Source organism: Ambystoma mexicanum, chromosome 2p, assembly GCF_040938575.1.
Source record: "Ambystoma mexicanum isolate Mex_15411 chromosome 2p, UKY_AmexF1_1, whole genome shotgun sequence".
Lineage (NCBI taxonomy): Eukaryota > Metazoa > Chordata > Amphibia > Caudata > Ambystomatidae > Ambystoma > Ambystoma mexicanum.
The window spans coordinates 1,256,475,381-1,256,493,490 of NC_090923.1; the positions used below are offsets into that span (position 1 = coordinate 1,256,475,381).

At 45.2% G+C, this 18,110-nt stretch overlaps 1 protein-coding gene across 7 annotated transcripts in view; it reads right to left on the minus strand.

Annotated features, from left to right (window-relative positions):
* Nucleotides 1-18,110, minus strand: part of PTCD1 (pentatricopeptide repeat domain 1) — a 688,818-nt gene that overhangs the window by 548,085 nt on the left and 122,623 nt on the right. Inside the window, exon 1 of one of the 7 annotated variants that reach the window (XM_069645571.1) lies at nucleotides 15,576-15,706. The exons of the other annotated variants lie outside the window; for them this stretch is intronic. The gene's annotated coding sequence lies outside the window, so the exon portion shown is untranslated. Of the gene's footprint in view, nucleotides 1-15,575; nucleotides 15,707-18,110 lie in introns of those variants that run through there. 7 annotated transcript variants of the gene reach the window in all.

The following is an 18,110-nucleotide window of genomic DNA, read 5'->3' on the forward strand; positions in this document are numbered from 1 at the left end:
CAAACAAAAACACTTTATTAAATCAAATGTTAGAATGGTTGAAGGCCTATCTTGCCTGCCCCATTCTAAGTTGGGATTTCCCTATCGGATTAAAACGAAGGCAAGTGTGAGTCAAATCGACCCACTTGAAAGTCTATCTGTATCCACAACCTATACTTGCCGTCACCATTTGGACTAATGATGTGTAGGGAAGCAAAGTTCAATTAAACGTTTGGTGCTTCTTCCAGCTCTCATCTCTATTTCCCCAATTATAAAATAGTCCCACACAAGTCTCAAGATTACCTCTCCTGAGCTCCAAGCAAAATAGTTCAAGATAAGCCTCTGGGTACCCTTCCCCAAGTCTCATGCAACACAGTTTCAAACAACAACAACAAAAAAAAAGGGGGGTCTTGAGACTTCACTCTCAAGCCAACATGAACAGGTTTTTCAGTCTCAGGGCTCCCTTCCCCAAGACTTCAACTTCACCTTTTATACTTGTTTTAGTTCGTTTTACCAGTTGGTTTTACCAGTATTCTGGGTCTTCAATATTCAATGGTTTAGGTGCAGTTGCCAGACCACACGGTCCATCCATTACAGGTCGCGCAACAAGGATCCCTGGGCTCTTCAGCCCCCTGCCGGTTCCTTGGTACTGCTCCCGTGCACCAGGGGTTTCAGAGTTGGCCTCCTGGCCCTGTGTACAAAGTTCCAATAATTTGGGGATTCCCCTTGTCAGCCCCTTGGTTTGTACTTTAATGTCTTATTATGCTTCACATGAAAATTGCTTAATGGATTTAATATGCTTTGAATGTGAATTGCTCTCGATTCAATAGTTAGTTACTTTAGTTGCTTAAGGTTTAAATTTTCATTCCGAAAAAAAAAAATACATTCCTATTATTCGAAATGCACTCTTGTAGTAGTTCAAATATGAGTTTGAAATGTACTCTTGTATGCTTTGAATATTAGTTTGCTTTCAGTTCAGTATTCAAAATGCACTGACTGGCACTTGCCGGAGGTCTGCTTCGGAGCTCCCTGGTGCCTGCATGCCATTCCGACACTCGCCATCAGTCTGCTCCTCCTCCCGGCAGCTCTCGTGGTTTACCTTCCGCTGCTGGAGCTGGGAAACACTGCTGTTGCGAGCACCGCTCGCCAGCCGGATGCCTCTTTCATCGCTGTGGTTCTCCTTTTGCTTCCCAGTGGACGCGGGTGGTGTCCTCTGTAATCCTGGTCTGCCGGCATCCTGGTTCAGCTTCCAGTCCCACCACGGCTGCCTCCTCATACAGCGGGTCCCCTGCTGGTCTCTGCCATGCCTGCCTCCCTGCTTCTCACTTGTGTATTCCCATTCTCTTATTGTATGCCTGCAGCCTTCTAACAGGCTGCAGATGTGCCTGGTCAATTAGATCTACCTGGCCATAATTACGAAGAAATGCCTGAACTTCCCAATGCTCGGGAGGCACCTTCCTGGTCCCAGTGCCTAAGTGGTAAATATGTGTAGTGTTCATTCTCATTAGTCTCCTCTTCACAGTACTGTCACATGTCACATTAGGGAAAGTGAGAGCAATGAGCTTACAATAGCCCATGAAGGTCAGGGTAGGGTCAGGTTTGTTGTTGGTAGTAAAGGGGGGATGCCATGCCTCTCCCAGGGCACCCCACTTCCAGTCCCCAAAGACCCTCCACCGAGGTGATCCTCCCTTGCTTGTACACCCCCAGGGTCAGGATCCAAGAGTGATGGCCTTTCCCTGGCCACCTGCGCAGAAGACCCATGGGGAATAGGAGTGCAAATACCCTCCGGTTTCTCACACAAGGCAAACTCAGACTTTCATCCTTCCGAGGTCGATAAATGAGTATCAAGTTTGATTGGGTAATAACAGTAATGTATGTAAATGTGTCACAAAAATATCCTACAGGTTCCTTATGTAGGGAAGGCATGGTATCACAAGTATTGACACTGACACAATGGATACAATTTGTAAAACTTAATGAAAATGTTGGGGTTGAAGAAACTCCTATGTTGCCCTATAACTAGGATGGGAGTAGTCTTGACCATCAAATGATAAACAAAGCATATGCTAACAAAACTGAATGCCTGTCCTATCTCTTGTACAAAAGTGTAAAAAGGAGAAATGTATGCAAAAGGAAAAATCAGAGTTCAAATGATAATGTGGCTTAACCAGCTCTCCTCCCCATGTTAGGGCTCACAGGGTAAAGCAATCCTTGTAGGCAGGATGACACACACTGGCTCGGTTTTCAACACAGTACACAGTTCAAAACCATGGATCGAGTCTCGCCTGGCCTTCCACTTTAAAGTCTCTTTCGCCGACGTCAAAATTTATGTTTCAACCAAAAGGTCCCCCTCTGCTGGGCTCAGACCTCTCACGATAAAGTTCAAAACAAAGTTGCAAGGGGGGCGGGCTCCCTTCCCCAAGCTTAGTATACGTCGGGTCTCCCTCGAACGGACTCGGACCTCTTTTCGGATGTCGAAGTCTTTCGAGTGTATATGGTTTGCATACAGACCACCGCAGGACCACTTCGACTCAAAGTTCACTATTTTACTTTCACTCTTGCCATTTACTTGCCTTTTAGCTTTAAACAATGTACCTTTCACAGAGACTTTCGTGAGCTACTTCCTTTTCCCCGGACCACTTCGTTACTTAGTATCGCTGACCTTGCAGCTGCATTTTACTGTAAAGTTCATTCACGCGTCTGCCTTTCTTCGAGTCTCATCCACGCATGTGCAGCCTTCATTTGTGATATGATGTTGCTACTTCATTCACTTTAACACACCGGTCTCTCCGGTCACTTGCCAACTCACCGGCGGTGTGCACTTCTTTCTTGTTTAGCGGTTTCCAGTTTCAGAGTCAAGGTTAGTACCACAGGCTTGGCCTCGCATCCCCAACTCTGCCATTCACCCGGGAGGGCCGCTGGCATCCTTGAAACACAATGCAATCTTCACTTGTGGGATCTGGCCTTCTCCACGTGTCATTCGCAGTATGTCAGAGGCAACGGCCCCCAGTTGGGAAGCCCTGGGGTTTTCGGCATGCTGCTCTCCTCCCTTGGTCCGTTGCTCGGCTCCAGTAGGTGTATTCTGCCCATTCTCGTGTTCTGCCTTGGTCAGAGTGCGTCTTTAGGTGTTGCCTTTTATTCATGTGAGGAGAGCTAACTGGTATCAGGTGAATGCACTTAGGGTAAAGTGCCCGACTTTTCCTGACCGGATTAACGGGACATGTCCAGTATGATGTGAGAGAGTTAGCCTAGTTACTCTCAGTCACCCTCTTTCTCGGCCAAGCATTTATGTTAAAGGGGGTGGCGGGGAATTTAAGACTTCGGTAAATCCTAAAAAATAGGATGAGGTAGATGAACAAAAGAGGGGGGCCTACTGCATCTCACCATCCTTCATCTCACCCCCACTCCCTGAAGACACCTCACCCAGGTGATCCTCCCGCACTGGTCCACCCCTAGGAACTAGATCCACAAGCGAAGGCTGTGTCCTGGCCATCTGGTTGACAAGTCCCCGAGGACTAGTGGGCGAGACACCCTTTGGTTTCTCACACTTCTAAATGATCCTTCCTGCGCTTAATTACTAAGAGATCCCTTTATGAATATTATCTACTGTAAATATTGGTAAATGCTAACCAATATGAGACAGACATGGTATCGAGAGACACACAGACTCAAAGTAACAGTTTGAAAACTTTTATTGTCAAATTTCCTTGGGTTGGTGTAATGCCTAACTGGCCCTAATTCTAAAGGGGTTGTTCCCTAAACTGTTTCTAAGGGCCCTCGATGTCCGCAAGTCCAAAATCAAAGTCTGTCTGTGTCAAACCCTATGCTTGTCCTCACTCTTAGACAAAATGTGTTCTGGGGTCTTCTTAAAGAAAAACAGTTGCTCAAAAAGAAATGTAAAGCACGCTCCAAGTCAGGAATCTCAGACTGGGATCCAGATTGCCTCGCGCCCTTCATCCCGCGAGCATCCAGCACACTTACAACACTACCACTACACAGAATACACCACCATCCCCTTGCACTATCCTTGCTAAAGAACTCAAGGGCGCCCTCATCAATGCTAGATCTATCACGGTCCACGCGCTGGACATCTCCGACCTTATCACCACTGAAAACCTTGACTTCTTAACCATTACGGAAACCTGGCTACATGCTGCCTCTGGCCCACTCCTTGCCCTTGCCATCCCCATCGGTTACTCCATCACCAGAGCGGACCGCCAAACTACATCTAAAGGAGGTGGAGTCGCATTTATACACAGAAATAACATTACACTCAGAACCATCCCTAACATTGAGCTCACTTCCGCAGAATCCCTCTCTGTGAAACTCACCCTATCTCCAACTAACACTGCCACCATCCACCTTATCTATAGACCTCCTGGACCACTTGGCTCTTTCATAGATGAGATCACGGCCATTCTGACCGTCAATACCAAACCGAACTCGAAGGTACTGCTACTAGGCGACCTTAACCTGGGCCTTCTCGACTCTAAGGATCACCTGGCCTCGGAAGTAGCTACCACACTAGCTAACCTAGGCTTCCAACAACGCATTGATGAACCTACCCAAATTAAGGGCAGGACGCTTGATTGGATCACTGACCTTAACTGTAACACATCGGTAAGCTGCAACCACGCTTGCGCCTGGTCAGACCATCACATTATCATCTTCCACTTACCAGCGACCAACCCCCTCACTGCTCCTACCATAGCTCCAGCCATCCCCCCTAGGAACAAAAAAGACATCACTAAGGATAAACTCCTCCCTCTCATCCTTCCCATCCTGAACAAATGCATGTCCCAACACAACGACCCTACAGTTCTAGTAGACATATTCAATCAAACACTGCTTAAAGCCATTGACAATATAGCTCCACTTAAACTACAGAAAGCCAAGCAACAGGCCCACCTGAACTCTTGGTTCACACCGCAGCTAAGAATTCTACGTAAAGAAAAACGTAAGGCTGAATCACTCTGGAAGAGTCACCCTTGTGACCCTAACAAAGATCGCCTCATCATTACTACCCATAACTACAAAGAAGCGATTCTACAAGCCAAAAAGGAGACCTATAACCAACGCATCGTTCAAGCGGAAGCCAACACTAAGGAATTATTTAAAATCCTTAAAGAACTGGAATCACCATCCCCTGCGCCTGACACCTGCACCAAAGACAGTAAATGGTGCAATAACATCCAAAACGCCCCCCTTACCAAAATTACCACTTTGCAATCTAAAATCAACGCCAAACAAAATACCCTACTCACTAACCCCCCCACCAAACCTCCCCAGACTCTGACGGCATCATTTACCCACACCCCTTTTAGTTTCACCCCACTCACCACCCTTGAGGTCGAAAACATCATTCGCAATCTTAAACCCTCTAATTTCCAAGGTGACTCATGCCCAGCTCCCATCATCAAGGAAGCAGCACATGACCTTGCTCCCTTTATAACTGCCTTCATTAACTCCTCATTCCTATCAGGCACGGTTCCTAACAACTTAAAGGACGCGTGGGTTATCCCCCTCCTAATAAAACCGACACTAGACCCTGAAATACCAACCAACTATAGACCCATTACTACCGTACCGTTCCTTCTTAAAATACTCGACAGAGCAGCTTACTTGCAGATTCAGAACTACTTAGAAACCAATAACCTCCTCGGCTCAAGACAATCTGGCTTCAGACCTAAGCACGGGACTGAAACAGCTTTACTTGATCTCAAAACTCAAATTGATGACCTTAAAGACAACGGTAAATTGGCCCTTCTACTACTACTGGATCTATCAGCTGCCTTTGATTTGGTCAATCACCAAATACTATGCAAGCATCTGAAGTCAGCGGCCCACTTCTCTGACAATGCATCCAATTGGATCAGGTCATTCCTTGACAATAGGCACATGAGAGTTTTCTCTCCTACCGCATCGGCCGATCCCACACCTGTCCCGTGCGGAGTCCCGCAGGGCTCCTGTGTCTCCACAACTCTCTACAATGTCTTCACCAAACCTTTATTTGATGTGCTTGACTATTTGGGTGTCACGTACACCAACTACGCTGATGACACCCAGCTACTCATACCCATCACTGGGGACTACATTGCAGATTCCAAAGCCCTGAATGACATTTACCTTGTCATACAGGCTTGGATGGCCCAGCATGAACTGTGCCTCAACGATGACAAGACTGAGCTTCTCATCTTAGGCTCACAACAGAGACTTAACAAACTAAGTCACCTGTTCGGTTCCTTCAACATTGATGGCAATCTGATTAAAGTATCCAAAGACACCAAAACTCTGGGTATATACTTGGACGCCTCCCTGACACTCACTAGACAAACCAATGCAGTGGCCCCCGCGTCTGCTTACACCTGCAAATTGATCTCAGCCTGCCGCCCTTTCCTCACGGCCCAGAACTGCATCACCTTGGCCAGGACCTTGGTCATGTCCAAACTGGACTACTGCAATGCATTGTACCAGGGTACCAACCAGGGTAATCTTAATAAACTCCAGACGACCCAAAATAATGCCATTAGAGCAGCCCTCAACATCCCCCGATCTGCCCACATCTCGGAAACTAGGAAGAACCTCAACTGGCTCTCAGTCGTCCAAAGGATCTCCCTGAAAGCACTGGCCCTCACCTACAAATGCGTCAACCACCAGGCTCCCTCATACCTAGCCTTGCGCTTCAATCATTACACACCAGCACGTGCACTCAGATCTGCACAAAACCAAGGTCTAGCGATCCCTAGATTTAAGCTTCAATCTGCTGGAGGCGCCAGCTTCCCTGTCTTGGCAGCCAAGCTCTGGAACACCGTACCACTCCTGATCAGAACCCTACCCTCATTCAACCAATTCAAACACAAAGCTAAGCTTTGGTTAGTTAGAGCCTACTAACAACTGCTCCTCTTTATTGAATGGGCCACCTGGGACCCTACTTGCACTGATGATCGATGCCTGATTTGTAACGTCTACTGCTTACTTGATGCACGGTGACGGGACAACTATGATGATATGTAATGTACTGCTCGTGTAAATATACTGTAATTGCTTCACTAAGATATGCGCCCGGTTGCCCTTGGGCCTGGCTTGCGCTATAAGAATAAAATAAATACAAATACAAATACAGACTGGTTTCAGGTGGCCTTACCATCGGTGTAGTTCTGAAAGTTTCAAAAAAAGATAGTTCAACACAAAAAGGGTTGCCCTCAGAAGCTTCCACGTAGGGTTCTTGCAGCAAATTAAGTTCACAATGTCTCTGGGTCCCTTCACCAACCTTTACTCCTTCAGTTCCAAACACAAAAAAAGACACTGTTCTTGTCAGGCCTCTCAGGGTTCCTTGCCCCCAAGTCTAGGCCCCTCTGGTCTCAAACAAAAGTTCACACAGTTCCTTTTATGAGGCAGTGTCAGAGACTTAAGAAAATACTGGGCTTTTGCTCCACACCTGTGCGACCACTCTGACTTCTGACCCCTCCCCTCACGCTTTGTATCTTTTCTTCTGTCGTGTTTTACTTTCCCTTTTCTTTCCACTTTGCAGTGCACTCCTGCACCTTCTTTCCCTTTGCTGTGCTTCTTGCACGCTCCTCTAGCTTTGGCGTACACCCTTGTACCTTGTTTTCTTACTTTCGGGTCGCTCACACCATCTCTTCTGCTTTCAGGTCACTCGCACCCGCTCTTCTGTATCGGGTCGCTTGCACCCTCTCTTATGTCCAGCAACCCCAGCAACCCCAGGACACTAAACTTCTTGAGTAGAACCACACCTTTTATACATTGACTGAGAGTCAGGTGTGAATGATCAAAGTAAAGTGCCTGACCTTGCCTGACTATTAGCGGGACAGACTAGTGGTGTAATGTGCTAGGCCTCGCTCTGCTTTTCACCCTTATGTCACTTGTCACTGCTCCCGTCACCTCTTCCTCGTCCCAGTACTTGTTGGAAACGGGGAGGGGGAGATGAAATGGGATTGGAAATATCCCATAAAAGCTGACAAAAAGAGGGTTTTAAGGTGTAATGAGGAAAGGGGGAATACCATGTCTCACCTTTGGGCATTCTCCTCCCAATCCTCCCGTGACCTTCCATTCAGGTGATCCTCCCCTCCCTTGTCCACCCTCAGGGTCGGGATCCAAAAGCGATGGCCCTTACCTGGCCAACTGAATAGAGGATCTCAGGGAAATAGGTGAGAGAACAACGTCAGGTTTTTCAAAGTATACAGGCAGCATGGGTCTATTTGAATCGTCACCTGTGCGGACCATCTCACAACAAACAATAATATAATTTATGGATAAATGCCGAAAGGCCATGCTACTTTTGAAAGTCACAAAATAGTTCACGGATAGTGCTTGGAAATGGAACAGAGCCTATGAACAAATAGAAGATGAGGAAGCAATCATCTTTCTGTATACAGAGTCACTCAGACTAGAGAAGCATTATCAGCAATATTTGAAGTCTAGTGAGGGACGACACACAGCAAGCAACTCTCAGATGCCAACTATGGATAAATCAAGAGATGTGTATTATCTTATAGCCATGAAAAAGCTCATTAGCCTCCACTGAATAGAAGTTGGAGGCTAAGCGAGAACACGTGTTGGCTGATGGAGAAAAGCTATTGACAAGGGGAAGCACATCCTCTACTTTTGTTGTTGTTCCAATGAATTAATTATTTAATATGGTTATCAGTAGGAAAAGGGGATGATTTTTTGTGTTGATGAAATGCAGGGTTACAAAGATTCATTTGTGTCAGTTTGATGTTGTTTTCAGGCGCAATTAGGTTTGTAATTAAATTATTGAGTATGTAAATATGTCCTATCTAAGGCGCTTTAGATTAAAGCGTTCTATAAAAAAATACATTATTATACATTATTTTTTATCTTCCCTTTGTGACAATTGATGCTCTGAATCCCATGTCTAGCAGCCCTGAATTGATCCGTTTGTACACTGAAAGACTGCTGCTAGCGGTGAGCTGAATATACAGGCAAACTATAGTAGGGGATCTTCGTCAGGGCCTTTTGGATGTCTATTCTATAGGTAGAATACACATTTTCCTTTTATAATATGTCGTATCCTCCTCTTAATAGTTGAAAGTTATTCAGTCATAAAATTTACCGAACGCCACTCACCATGCGGCTATCCGACTGCGTTTTTCAGCTTACTGGCTGTTAATATAGGCTTAAGGACTCAACAACAACTATGTGAGTAACAAGGAAAACCAACATTTAACAGGAAAACATTTAAAAATGTACATCTTATTACTGAATAACCTGCAACTATTAAGAGGATACATCTCATTACGAAATGAAATTGAGTATACTACCTACACATTCATCTTCTGAGTAGACATTAGAAAGGCCCTAAACAAGCTTACATATGGTTTGTGAATCAATATAATACAACATTTTGAGGCATTTTAAAAGACCCTGAGAATGCTAGACAACTAAAGTATAATTTCAGCACAACGCATCCCTCCCATTTTGTTTTGTAGAATAGGAAAATGGACGCTGGACTATGGCATCCTGACGCTGTCTTTGTTAGATATAGATCCTTCCTTTTATGTTTCAGATGAATTCCTCTAGTTCCGATAGGAATTCATTTAACCCCACTGCAAAGAAAATAAAAGGCATTAACTATTTGTGTTTCCTGTACTGTTGTTTCATCCACCCAGGGACACTTAGGAGTGGCTTGAAATATTGCTTGTGCAGGGACCTCTTACAGCAGAATGGCTTTTCTACTCCAAATAAATGTCCTTCGACAGATCTGGATTTAATTTTTCGTTGCAGAGAGATGGCGGACACTCATACATCGCTAATGGATGAGTGATCATAGCGCCCAGTCAAGTCCACTTCACCTCCCTGCCCCCGGATCCAGTGGCGTATTTAGGCTTTCTGCTGCTCTAGGCCCAAATAAGTGCATGCCCCCTCACCCCCAACTTTACTCACCCTCTGCCAGACTCTGCATCTTCACCAGATTCCACCCCTTCAACAAACTCGCTCCACGTTATCCAAGCTACACTTCTTCACCCCCAGTTTGGCTCCATAACATTATATGGACGTTTTTAAAAGTTGTAGGGATTACAAAGTTATTGCTTCCTCTCGATTAATTGAAGCCTGTCACCTTTTAGATTAGTGTGCGTTGGTCAAAGAGGCAACAGAACCAAGGGAGGACCCTATTCTAGTAATGAGACCCAGCCAACAAAAGGTTAACACAGCAAATCAAAAGAAAACTACATGTCCCAGAAACCACCACGAGAAACGAAACCAAGGAGGGGGCAGAGACAGAATTAAAAAGGGAAAACGGCATAGGTACAACCCAATCATACAGCATGGAAATAGGTGTACCAGAGACTGGCACTGGTGCAATGCAGTCAGCCCGCATATAGATGGGTGGCCCCAGAGACATACAGGGTGGGGTCAAACAGTGCATGAAACTGGGTGGAAAGAGGAAAGAAAACGCCCTGCAGGTGTGGGGAATGGGAGGGAAAACTGGCTGGAGACTGAAGGGAGGGGAGGAGCAGAGAGGGGGTTAAATGCAGCAACAGAGAGCTCACCAGGTGTTTCTAATTACAGCTGGAAGTCCAGCCGGAGACCAGAGAGGAATGGAAAGGTGATTGCGACTGGGCGTACTAGAAGGCTCACTGAGAGGCACAGGGGAGATCCCTATCAGAGGCGGATTCGCTGAGGAGAAGCACCAGCCGTAAACCATTAATCAAGGACTGTGCGTTCTGTGTGGATTTTTGTCTTTTTGTTTTCTTAACCCAGTGAACAGAGGGTGAGTCAGACTGAAGGCTAAGGTGCGTGGAGAAAAAGAATTAAGTTGACTTTATTTTCCCTTTTAAAGATGCGAGAAGCCAAGGGGAGCTTCTTTTGAACTCTGGACTTCATTAACCCTTTCACGGAAACCAAACCTCATGAAAACTAATACTGTTTGATGTGCACAAGGAGAGCTGTTGTTTAGGTGAACACCGCAATAAATCTTAAAATTGTTAAACCTAAATCCGACTACAGCCTACTATTTTACAGTGGTGGCAGCGGTGGGATTCAAGAGAACGCCCAAGCAGAAAACATGGAAGCTGTGGTAAAGGCACTCGCAGAAGGGCAACAGCAGCTGCAGCAACTTTTACAAGTGCAAAGTCACCAGGCGCAGGCGGACAGACAAGCACTCCAACAGGCCATACAAGTGCAAAGTGCTGCCCAAGAGCAAGGACGGGAAGCCTTAAGAATACTGGGAGAAGCAGTGGCCACGACCCAGAAGCATCCAGTAATACCACCTACGGTATTACAAAAATACCAAGTAGGAGAAGACCCCAGTTTTTTCTTCGTAAATTTTGAGAGAATAGCTAGAGCAGCCCAATGGCCACAGGACAGATGGGCTTTCTATCTGGCTCCCTTGCTCACAGGGGTAATGCAGGGGGCATACCAAGCGGCTAACCACACCGGAGACACTCCTTATACCGAGATTAAAAAAAACTGTTTTGGAAAGACTCGGCATGGATGAAGAATCTTACAGGCTCAAGTTTCGAGAAACCCGATTGAAACCAGGTGAAAGTCCAAGACAATTGTTCTACAGAGTGCAAGATTTGGCGGAAAAATGGCTGCAAACAGGCACAGCCACAATAGGGCAGATTAAGGATAAAGTAATGATGGAACAATTCATTGATGCCCTACCAGGACCAATTCAGAGGTGGGTGAGGCAACATCACCATCTATCACTGGCCGAGGCAATAGACGTGGCAACAGCATATCAGAAGGCAGGGAGCACCCGACCTTTCCCTGCCACCCAATTGAGACCAAGCGTGGAAGCTTCCCAAGTACGCATCGGAACCTATAAAGGACCAGGAACCGAACCCAGGAACAAGGCCGAACCCCGACCCACTAATGGGGCTGGCTTAAGCAAAGGACTGGCACCCCAATGTTTTGAGTGTGGAGAATGGGGTCATATTGCGCGTTTCTGTTCCAAAAAAACAAAAACTGAACCAATGGAAATCGGGTCCATGCAAGCGCAGGAATACAGAAGGAAACGACTGCCTTACGTGATAGAGGTCACAGTGGATGGACATCCCCGTCAAGCAATGATGGACAGCGGAAGCCGACAGACGGCCATACAGCCCCATGTGAGCGAGCAAGATAGCGAACAGGTGAGAACCATTGACATAAAGTGCGTGCATGGGGATGTAAAAGGGTATCCATCTAAAGACATTGTGTTGGGAATACAGGGGCAGGAGATGCCAATCAAAGCCGCCATTATTCCTACCTTGCCCGCTCCGGTGCTAATAGGAACAGATCTACCTGAATTCGATAGATGGTTGAGAGAAGCCCTGTTTTCAAAAACTGAACTATTGGGGGCATGTAGTCGGAAAAATGATCTAAGGCCCAGAAAAGGAGAAACCGAGTGAATCAGGAAGCGTATAAAGACATTTCCATCATAGACTGGAAGGTGGGGGACCATATGCCTTCATTTCGAACAGAAACAGGGCTGGATGAAACGTTAAAAAGGGCCAGGGAACAAGCTCTAGACACTAGCGGGGTCCAACCTACTACTCCCTACTTTAAAGAGAAACAGGGGTTAATCTATCGAGTAACCCAAGGATCTGATAACATAAAGAAGGAGCAATTGTTGGTTCCCCAGTCCTACAGGAAAGGGCTGATTCAGCTGGCACATGATCACACCACAGGGGGACATCTAGCTGAGAACAAGACCATACAAAGGGTGTTGCAAAATTTCTATTGGCCCAGAGTTTACGCTGAGATAACCAAATATTGCCAAGAGTGTGCAATATGTCAGAAAACAAGCGCCATATTCCAGCACAAGCCCCTTTACAAAGAATGCCATTGATCAAAGAGCCATTTCAGAGAATAGGGCTAGACATTGTGGGTCCAATGGAACCTACCAGCCAAGGATACCGGTTCATACTAGTGGTAGTGGACTATGCCACTAGATATCCAGAAGCATTTCCATTAAAAGGAATGTCTGCCAAACAAGTATGTGATGTACTTTTACCCTATTTCGCTAGAGTGGGAATTCCCCTGGAGATTGTAACAGACCAAGGACGTAATTTTATATCGAGCGTCATGAAAGAAGTATGCAAGACCCTTGGCATCAACCATTTAAGGACCTCTGTGTACCATCCACAGACTGATGGGCTGGTGGAAAGATATAACAAAACCATCAAACAAATGATAAAAAGAGCAACCAGCCCCACTGGTCTGGGGTGGGAGAAAGTACTGCCATGGGTGTTGATGGTTTTACGTGATACACCTCAATCCTCAACATGGTATTCCCCATTTGAATTATTATTTGGGAGACAGCCAAAATCTATCTTGGGATTACTAAAGGACACTTGGGAACAACAGGAAGAAACAACCCTAACGGAATATGTGAATGAACTAAGAGATCACCTGGGAAAACTCAGAGACTATGCTCAGGAAAACCTGGGGCGAGCTCAAGAAACGCAAGAGAAGTATTATGATAAAGGAAGCAGACCTAGAACGCTTAAAATAGGAGACAAAGTGCTGGTGTTATTACCCACTCACACGAACAAAATGCTCGCCCAATGGAAAGGCCCATATAGTATAACAAAGGTGTTGGGTCCAGTTAATTATGAGGTAGAGCAACCAGATAGACAAAACAAACATCAGAACTATCACATTAATTTACTCAAGTTGTGGAAAGAAGGAGACTCAGCAATATTGTGTATGTCTCTAGTAGAGATGTCGGTCCCGGAACAAATGGTCACACACTTGGCTGGTAACCTACAAGATGTGGGCTTGGGGGAACAATTAAGCGACACCCAAAGAATTGAGTTATTTGACACCTTGGGCCCTGTAGCAGAGACATTCTCGAGTCTACCTGGAAGGACTCATATGGCTACTCACTCAATCCCAACCGAGGCAGGCAAGATTATACGCCTCCGACCCTATAGAATCCCTGAAGCAAAAAGAGGGGAGATAGCACAAGAAATAGAGAGCATGCTGAAACTAGATACCATTATTCCCTCCAAGAGCGCATGGTGTTCACCGGTGGTACTAGTACCCAAACCAGATGGTACCACCCGGTTCTGTATGGACTTTAGGCAACTAAACGCCATTTCCAGATATGAAGCCTACCCTATGCCTAGGATAGATGAACTAATAGAGAAACTGGGAGCTGCATCCTTTTTGAGTACCTTGGACTTAACCAAAAGGATATTGGCAGATACCGCTCAACCCAGCGGATCAGGAGAAAACAGCCTTCGCAACACCTCAAGGTCTATTTCAGTTTACGGTGTTACCATTTGGGTTGCACGGGGCTCCTGCCACTTTTTAGGCCTTAATGGATAAGTTACTGAAACCACATGAACTATACGCAGCTGCCTATTTGGATGACATAGTGATTTTTAGTAAAACCTGGAAGGAACATTTAGAACATCTAATCAAAGTAATTCCGTCCTTACAAGAGGCAGGACTGCATATCAACCCCAAGAAAACCAAGCTGGCAGCCAAAACTACCAAGTATCTTGGATATTCTGTAGGAGGTGGAGTAATCACACCGTTGGTTGACAAAATACAGGCTTTGAAAAAATTACGAATACCGGAAACCCGGAAAGAGATCCGAGCCTTTCTAGGGTTCGTAGGATATTATAGAAGATTCATACCGCATTTTTCTACCATAGCGGCACCACTGACAGACGCCTTAAAAACCAACCGGCCACTTCAAATCAAGCCAGAAGCTGTTTAAGCTTTTCACCAATTAATACAACTAATATCAACCCAACCGGTTCTACACTGCCCAGATTTCTCAAAAGCCTTCTATTTACAGGCTGATGCATCAGGATGTGGTCTAGGTGCCGTGCTATCCCAAGGATCAGAACAAGACCTCTGCCCAATAGCCTTCATCAGTAGAAAACTCCACCCACATGAGATACCATACTCCACCTTAGAAAAAGAATGTTTGGCAATAAAGTGGGCCGTTGAATCTCTTTGTTATTATTTACTAGGTCGAAAGTTTACCATCTTTACAGATCATGCCCCTCTTCGATGGCTAGCCACCCAGAAAGACAAACCATAGGGTCCTTAGGTGGTTCTTAACCCTTCAACCCTATCATTTTGTTACAGTACATAAACCCGGAAAATATCAGCTAGTCGCTGATTACTTGTCCAGGGCCTTGAACATGCCCGAACTGCCTAGTTCCTGGGGGGAGGGGAGGGGGGAGTATGTGAGGTGGTCAAAGAGGCAACAGAACCAAGGGAGGACCCTATTCTAGTAATGAGACCCAGCCAACAAAAGGTTAACACAGCAAATCAAAAGAAAACTACATGTCCCAGAAAACACCACGAGAAACGAAACCAAGGAGGGGGCAGAGACAGAATTAAAAAGGGAAAACGGCATAGGTACAACCCAATCATACAGCATGGAAATAGGTGTACCAGAGACTGGCACTGGTGCAATGCAGTCAGCCCGTATATAGATGGGTGGCCCCAGAGACATACAGGGTGGGGTCAAACAGTGCATGAAACTGGGTGGAAAGGGGAAAGAAAACGCCCTGCAGGTGTGGGGAATGGGAGGGAAAACTGTCTGGAGACTGAAGGGAGGGGAGGAGCAGAGAGGGGGTTAAATGCAGCAACAGAGAGCTCACCGGGTGTTTCTGATTACAGCTGGAAGTCGAGCCGGAGACCAGAGAGGAATGGAAAGGTGATTGCGACTGGGCGTGCTAGAAGGCTCACTGGAGGCACAGGGGAGATCCCTATCAGAGGCGGACTCGCTGAGGAGAAGCGCCAGCCGTAAACCATTAATCAAGGACTGTGCCCTTCTGTGTGGATTTTTGTCTTTTTGTTTTCTTAACCCAGTGAACAGAGGGTGAGTCAGACTGAAGGCTAAGGTCCGTGGAGAAAAAGAATTAAGTTGACTTTATTTTCCCTTTTAAAGATGCGAGAAGCCAAGGGGAGCTTCTTTTGAACTCTGGACTTCATTAACCCTTTCACGGAAACCAAACCTCATGAAAACGAATACTGTTTGATGTGCACAAGGAGAGCTGTTGTTTAAGTTAACACCGCAATAAATCTTAAAATTGTTAAACCTAAATCCGACTACAGCCTACTATTTTACAATTAGGTTAGTTGAAAGAGTGTTTTCAGATCTTGGCTGCCCAAGATTTGGAGAAGGCAATGCACTAGAGGTAATTGTTACAGCTAATTGTCGACTTTCAGTAAGGTCCGAAAACAATCTTTTTGAGGAAGTGATAAGAACCTAAAATGTAGGTCAACTGGACACAAGTGAGAGAAGGTTGGAATGAGGAATTTTGGTTTCAATGCGAATATCTGGTTTCTCTCACAAATCGCCAGCTGTCACTCTAAGAAGCACCTTTACTGGTCTGTAACATGAATGCAACATAACTAAATTTCTGCAGCCGATCTTGTCAAATGGTAAAGTTTACATATGAAATATATGCAAGTGGTATAGTCACAACTTATAAAAATAAAAATAACTCAGCCCCCTTCTCATAGTTACAGCTCAATTGTTAGCAGGGGGGCAAAAGGGAAGTAAGGCAAGTTACCTGCTGTAGCCGATATACCCCCAATGACTTGGGCTTGGAAATCAGAAGTGAAATTTGTAAACTGTGCCTTGGCATAAACACCTCAGTAGAGTAAAGACAGTTGAAGAAGTTTCTTGAAATCTATGGCTGTGAATTCACATGGTGGAGTAATGGATAAGGGAAACATTGAACATTCGTGTGTGGGAAACAACAGCATTCATTGTAGCTGCACAATGCAGGCACCTTTAATAACAAATGAAGTGGTGCATACTGTTTAAATCATTGCTGTTTGTGCAATTATTCAAAATACCCAACACTCCAAGAGTAAAATTGATTGAGCAATGGACCGGGCGTTTCCAGCACAATATTACCTTTGTGGGTGTGGTTTAGGCTATGGGTCTTGCCAGCGTGCGTTCAAGGTAATTTAAAATGTTTGTTAAGTTCCTAGAGTTGGTTGGAATGTACAATACAGAGGAACATTTTGAGATGGGTGGGTATAGATATAGATGTCTTAAAATAGCGCTTGCTTCTGAACATCATTTTAGTGCCACCTGTGGGAACTCTGTGCTTGACATAAGCACAGAATGCGTTTAATATCGTAAAATGATGCATCATTTTTAAACTTTGCTTTTCTGAAGGGAAAACCCCAATTTTTGCAACGGTTTAAAAAAATGCACGTCATGGATTTGAATATAAACGTGATTGCTTAACACAGTGTATGTGTGTATTGATAAGAAAGAACTGCAATGACAATGTGAAGTGGCACTAGTAAAACCAATGAGCTTTTGGCTGTTTTGCATATTAAAGAGCTTGCTGGGAAGATAAGAATGACCAAAGAGCTTTATATCTGCCATATATGTCAGTGAGAGCTGTATGACTGAATCACTAAACACCTAACGCATGCTGGGTTTGGTACGAGTTTCCTTTTATTAGTAAATCTTTTTTATTTATATTTATTTTTTAACAAAAGTCACCCTAACAATAACGCTTTTGGAAATGGCAGGCATATATACAAATGTGGCCATAAAAGACTTTAGCTGTCAGAGTGGAATGAATGCCAACAGCTCAAAATTACTCGCAGTGCTATGGATCTGCCAGTTGTAAATAAGTCTATGCCCGGATCTAGTCATAGGGGATGTCACATGCAAAGTGTTTTACTCTAGGACTACTGGACTATGGCAAGGGTGAATTTATAGGGTCCTAAAGAATGAGTTATCAATTAAGAGCCATAATTTTATGAGTCGTGTAAACTCCATTTTCCCATGCAGGAAAATTGTTAAACTCAAGAGTATCCAACATTCACAACTGCCAAAAAGTAAAAGCTGGACTGGGTTATGTGGCAGGAGAAAGCTGGGATTGGCACAAACCACAGCAAAGGGAAGCGGGGATATACAAACAGGCATAACATTACAGTGTATTGCCAAAGCATGTGGCCTTAAAATATTAATTGTAAGTGTAATGGTTTGAAGTCTGAGGAGGGGGACGCGGATGCGAAGGGGCCCGAGGAAAGCAGGAAACCCACATGGTGGGGTGCCGACTTAGGCACGGACAAAGCCCTTTCAATCCTGAGCCAGGACAAAGGATACTTGCACGCTCCCCAGCAGGAACTGCTGCCGGCGTCGAGCGTAGACTCATGTG